Here is a 6,641-nt window from a genome sequence, read left to right as displayed (position 1 = left end):
CCTATCATCGGAAGGGGGGCCTTAAAGAGACAGGAGCTAAAACGGCCTGTTACATTAAATATGGAGGGTTTTTTTTATCCTAAATAACAGCAGAGCCCTAGAATAAATATAGCATGATACATACCCTTTAATATACACAAAAACACTGATTAGTGCAGCTTTATCGCTGGACAATTTGATACATGTCATCCAATCCTCAGGTACTTAAGAGTTCTTGTTTATTCCCATTTCAGGGAGATTTAATTTAATACTCTATTAATCCACACATTCAAATGTAACAGGTTTCCTTTTCCACTACACATTTTGGATCTTGCAGTTGTCGTCCCATCTGGTCACAAAAACAAAAAAACAATTCATCTGTATTTCAGTCCAATAATACATTTTATTAGCCTGTAACTCTTTCTAGTAAATGATTTGTGCAGCCCTCCTGGCAGAAGTGTTATGGCATCTAGAACTATAGTATGAGGCTTCAGTGCTTTTGATTGGTCCGCTCATCGTGATTGACTGTGGAAAATGTTTCAGTTCAGCACAGAACATTTTGACAGTATGAGGTTGACAACCAGTGTTTGCGTATTTCATCATAATTATGCTAAATAGCTGTCTTTGTGGTTGCAGTACATTTTTTACAGCATCTTTGTCAGTGCAAGTTGACTGAGTTCACCCTGTTCAACGTTCACACACATTTTCACAAAAACACCATTTACTGATCACTTTAGCAGTTTCAAGACCATCACATGTAGTGTTGTTTTTACACTACAATTGTAATCCCATCAGCCGATTTAAGCCTACTGCAGATAAAATGGTATCTGCGTAACAAGAAAATAAAAAGTAGCAAGAAATAAAAATAATGGAAAGCAAATGGTAAGTGCTTGAGTTCTTTTATTACCAGTGTCACTATGGCATAGTTTGTCCACTAGAGGGTCACTTTGGCATCTCCACTGTTGGTAACACACTAATCCTTGCCTGAAAGCATCAGAGCTGAGATGACTGCTGACAGAGCAGAACAGAGTCGGCGTTTGTGGTTCTGTTATGTGTCCTCAAGGTATGGTGCTCATTTGCATATGAAATACATTACTTGAATGATAATAAACCATGTCCCCTCATTTTTACTTTTTGTGTAACTTAAATAAGCCTCACAGAAGTTGGGTCAGCCTTGCCCATGTCATGTTTTTTGACAGTCACCTCCTCTCATCACAGCACAATGGTTGACCGGTGTGTATTTATAACACAGCTGGCTACATCTGGTAAAATTAGAATGAATATTAGACCAGCGCAAAAACAAACAAACAAACAAATGTGTGTACATTGAGACAAGTCAATGACAGTTAAAATGAAACACCCCCTGTACTCTTCTTCCTCTTGGTGTTTCTTTGTTTGTTGACATTTAGTGGTTAGAAAATGCTTTCCCATAGATTTCATTCTATAGATAGAAATAAAAGAGTGCTGGTAAATGCATAGACTGGCTGAATAAAAATTAAAGTCACAGGTGACAAACTCTTGTAACTATGGAAAATTAATTGATCCCAATACCTATTATATAATTGGTAAAGGAGAACCCTTGCTTACTAGCAAATTATAGTTAACAGCAACGATAATAATTCCAGTTCCAATGCCATTTAACATACTTTTTAAATCAGGAAAGACAACAGAATGAAGATAAATCACTGCTGATAAAAAAAATAAATTTGACTTTGGTGCAAACCCCCGATATTAATTTATGGGAATGAGCCCCATAATTGGTCACCAATGAAACTCCTCATCTATTAACACTCTGATACTAGATGGAGTGTTGATACTGGTGTTGATGAGTTGGAGGCTGGATAAGGGCATCTCCATCAAGAGGTGAATGCGGCTGCTAATTGAGGCGATAAAGGGTAAGTGAGAGGAGTGAGGCCTTTTAGACGTACATGATTGGATGAAGTGAACAGGGAAGAGCTGCCTCTTTGATGTTAAACTGATAAGATAATAGAGGGAAGAAGGGAAGTATATGAATGGATAGGAGCCAAGAGTTGTGGCTTAGAGGAATCAGTGAGTAGCAAAATAAATTAAGTAGTCTTGATTGAATTTATGCTAAAGTCCATTACAATATCAATTATACAATTGTTTCATTTTTTCTACTGTAGCAAGACTAGTTGTTAAAGATCATGAAGTGGCCTTTTCCTATTTATTAGATCTGAGGAGAAATATAGAGTACATGATCCATACCAAAGTGGTCAGTGATAGTTAGCAACCATATGCAGATTCATTGACTATGAGAGAGTGCAGCTATACAGTACAACTTGGACTTGGCAGAAATGGAATATAATATTCATAAGTATGTTTGATTGCTGTGCATAATTACCTAAAAATAAGAATCGTGTTTTTGTTGCCTTAGAATGGGCCCTTTATATCTACATAGGGAGCGGTCCTCTTCCACGGAGCCTGCATGTTGCACCACCATATTTCTATAGTAGCCCAAAATGAACAAACCAAATGCATGATCTAGAGAGGGTCTATCGTGTTTTTCGTGGTCACTGTAGGTTCTCCTATAGTTTTGAAAGGAGGGGTTGAGGGGAGGGGTATTCAGTTGGTTACAATCTGCAACCTCACCACTAGATGCCACCAAATCCTACACACCAGTCCTTTTATCCTTTAAAAGCCGTAGAAACGTCAATCCATCCGAGATGAATGCCATTACAATCTGAGGCTGTACTGTCACTGTCAGAGTTCACTTTTGCAATCAAGCACTGTAAAATTGCCATTTGTAATACTGAAATACTATAAATCTGCATGCCATAGCCACAGTCTTACTATATTTTTTTAAAAAATGACTGCATGTCAACTAGGTTATGACAAGAAATGAGCAGGTGTCTGATGGTTAAGTTACTAAGAGTTTGCTCCCAGGGGCGAAAGCTGGGTTTATACAATATACGCAAGGGGTTAATAGCAATTCCAATAAAGCAATCCCAATAAAGACACCTACAGCATTGGTCTTGATTCATAGTTAAGTCAGATTTCACCTGTTGATAGCCCCACAGCAACATTAGATGGATGTATCATATGTGTTCATATTGTTACAATATTACAGTTTCATTTAGCAGACACTTTTATCCAAAGTGAAGTACATCTTAGAGTTAATACAACACAAGCAAGGATCTAGTCAGGAGAGAACAGGCTGAGTAAGTGCCATAAAGTTAAATTCAAGTCCGATAGGACATATGTGCCAACAGGCAGTGCACAGAGGCAATGCATAGAGTGCATAGAAGTGGAAATGTTTTTTTTGTGATTTGATTTTATTCCCCACAATAACTGTGTGTTTTTTTAAATTTAGTTTGTTCATTACGCAAGTATAGAGGAAATTGAATTAAATCCAGTTAACTTCTATTTTACCATGTCTCATTACTGAATAATAATATTGCAGTGTTTATGTTCTTTCACTCATTCTGATAGAGAGCAGTGATTGCCGCAAGCAGAAGGTTTGCAGTGGAAAGTGGTCTCAGGTTTTTGGACCTCACTGTATATGCTACTGAAAAGAGGAGTGTTCCTTCTACTTGCTTAATGTTGTCTTCAGTCTTAACAATCTCCCCCTGCATCGGAAACTTGTAGGAAGACATACAAACAACCAAAGCTGACCAATCATTGTTCTTGTCAAACCTGTCAGCTATGGAGTAGCATATAGTATACCACAGGCCCTTTATGTAGAACTATAAATCCACCATAAGTCTTTATTGACTCAGTTGTTATTTTACCTCCTGATCTGTGTGTCTTGTTTAAATACTTACAGTCTGTTCTTCTCAACAGGCTCAAACAGCAGAACAAACCATGTGACTTGCAGCCACGAACTGTTTTCAATTCAGTGGATTGCCAATCCGCCACAGGGAGGGCCACATTGTTTCTACAACTAACGATGAAGACTGGTTAAGTTAGCTAGTGCTGCCAGCACAAAGATAAACACACAAAGAAACAACCAATTCCAAAACCAGGGGAGAACTTTTGATACCTTGCACCAGTGCTGAGGGAATTGCAATTCTCTCAGTATCATTTAAATACTAATTGAAATTTTACTTTCCACAATTCTCACTCCAATTTGGCTGTTGCCCCTGGAGGCAGAGGAGAGACCTGCTGTTGTTCTGCACCCAACACTGTCACCCTGCAGACAGTCTCAGGTGCGATGCATTGGCAGACTCAGAATATGGTGAACCTTGCCTGACTTTGTCTGCCAATGCCAACATGGAGGTGACGATTTTAAAATGTTATGTCTTACTGTAAAAGAGTATTTCTTTAAATCTTTGCAACTGAATATAGGAGCTGTGTGGTTTGTATTCATCTCAGTGGTGATTTCAATTTGCTTCCCCTGCGCTGCTCAGCCAGCGACACCACTGACCACAGTCCCCCATTTAAATGCACCGTCAGTGCTATGGTAAACATTGTGACATAGTTGCAGGACTTTGCTCTTACTCTCTCTGCCAGCAACTCAATATCCTGACCAATGCAACATTAAAAAAATGTTTACCAGTAGTGCTTATGAGTGCATGTATGCATGTGTGTCTGACTTATTTTGACTTTTTGTTTGCGTGTGAGATAATTTGACAAACTGCTTCCTATATTACCATGAAAGTCCTGGTGATGACAACAATAAATGCAACCATTAACTTGTTCCTCTTCTCTCTTTCTCTCTCTCTCTCTCTCTCTCTCTTGGACCCCTGCTCTCTTACTCTTCTCAAACACACACACACACACACAGATGAACAGTGGATACCCATCAATGTGCAGTTCTGCCATTAAAGCTAACTAATCTGCTTCAGCAGCATTTCGTTACAGTGCTGACACACTGAGTGTAAGAGTGTGTTTGAGTATGTGAGTGCTCTTGTGTCTGTTGTATATGTGAGTTGTTCATATGCGAGACAGTGTGGGTCTTCCAACTATGTGATTCAAGTATGTGTGTGATCCCAGTATATGCCTAACATGTCCCTTTGTGTGTGTATTTGTGTGTGTGTTTTCTGCCCTGCTCTGTGGCCTTTCTGTTAGAGGGGAGATGTACTACCAGCTTTTAAATTAGTCATGCATCACTGCAGGCATAATACACACAAACACACTGGGGCAAGAGGCGCACACATCGGGATGACACATAGACACCATAATCACACACTCACACACACACACACACACACACACAGTGCTCAACGGTGAATAACAATAGAGACAGGGATAAAGCCTGGAAAATGCATGCAATTTAAATGGTGAGAGAAGAGGACAGAAGCAGACAGAGAGGCAGAAGCACCGGGGGACTACAAAAACAAGGTGACAGGAAAGAGGGTGAGACACAAAATCAGAAGAGGAAGAAGTGAGACAATTGGTGTAAGCGAGGGAGAGCAGATGCAAGAGAGCTACAGGAAGAGGAGACTATTACCATCATAGCAGGTCATTCCATAAGTCCTATTACAGTCACATGTTCATGGTCATACCACTTTTGTACACATGCAAACATATACACGCTAACGTAAATGATATTATTCTACCTATTATTGACAAGGTAACCTACGAGCATATGTGTGTTGATAAAGAGCCAAAAAATAATTAGCAACTTTGTCACTTTTTCAAAAAGTCAAGTTCAAATGAATTTTAACTAACAAGCAATCCATTTTTCAAACACAACCCATATACCATAATGTGCCTGAGATACCATCTGCTGGATCACAAGGCAAACTACTTCATACTGTAACTGTTTGAATTCGAACAGGTCATTGCAGTTTGGATATTTAATTTTTACAGCTCATTTATCAAGCCATAAAACCATAAATAACTACTTTTCCACTAACAGAGACATTACACAGTCACTGTTCTGCCATGTGCTAGCCTTCTCTTTCCTCTCCTTTTCACCTTGCACCACCCTCTGTATCACTTTCTCTCTTTGTTATCTTCCACTCTATTTCATCCATCCTGCACTTTTCACTAAATCCAGCCCACCTTTCTTTCACTGCTCACTGTCACTCATAAGACTTTCTCATACTGTAGATTCTACTAGGGCTGCAGTCTCCCAGTCAACTGGTCGTTTGGCTGGTTGATATGCTCTTTTCTGACCAAATTCACATTGCTCAGACAATTGCTGGTGTAACATCCAGACCCACCCCAGGTGCTGCGTCCGGGGCTTCCAACTCCTGAAAATTTAGTGACCGCTGTTGTTGTTTGTGGGGGTATATAACTCAGGTTCACACTCCAACATGGTAGGTGGCGCTGATGCACCTCAATGCTGGTTGCCACCCACCATAGAATGGAAAAAAGAGGAAGAAGAAAGCTCTGCACACCCAGGAAGAGCACCAAGCTTTGAAGCAAATTTGACATAGCGGCCAAGCCGAGTAATTACAACGTCACGTGATGCACACTGGCCCAAAAAGACTTTTTCCCATAGACTTACATTGTGAAAGAGATGTCTGTAAATCAGCAGATAAATTTTTCTGAGCGTCACAACCCCCGTGAAATGACTTGTCTCACTATCAGAATTAAATCCATTCAGTCCGATCACATTTCAGAAGCCTAGAAGAGCTGCATGATTGAATTGTTTTATCCCCATTCAAGTTAGGGCTAAACCAGAAGTAGCCAACTCGGCCAGTGAAAGTCACTAGTGTGCACGCTCTATGGGCCGCACAATGCGGAAGATCCGG

The 6,641-nt window shown here is 39.9% G+C and overlaps 1 long non-coding RNA gene across 1 annotated transcript; it reads left to right on the top strand.

Moving 5' to 3' along the window:
- Positions 1-914: 914 nt before the first annotated feature.
- Positions 915-4,621, top strand: LOC122971418. Its single transcript, XR_006399471.1, has 3 exons — positions 915-1,212; positions 1,782-1,874; positions 3,781-4,621. It is a non-coding gene; the product is annotated as an uncharacterized LOC122971418 (long non-coding RNA).
- The last annotated feature ends 2,020 nt before the right edge of the window (positions 4,622-6,641 follow it).

This window comes from Thunnus albacares, chromosome 2, assembly GCF_914725855.1.
Source record: "Thunnus albacares chromosome 2, fThuAlb1.1, whole genome shotgun sequence".
NCBI classification, from domain to species: domain Eukaryota; kingdom Metazoa; phylum Chordata; class Actinopteri; order Scombriformes; family Scombridae; genus Thunnus; species Thunnus albacares.
The sequence above is the reverse complement of the archived record's forward strand: the minus strand, read 5'-3'. Positions and strand labels throughout refer to the sequence as shown.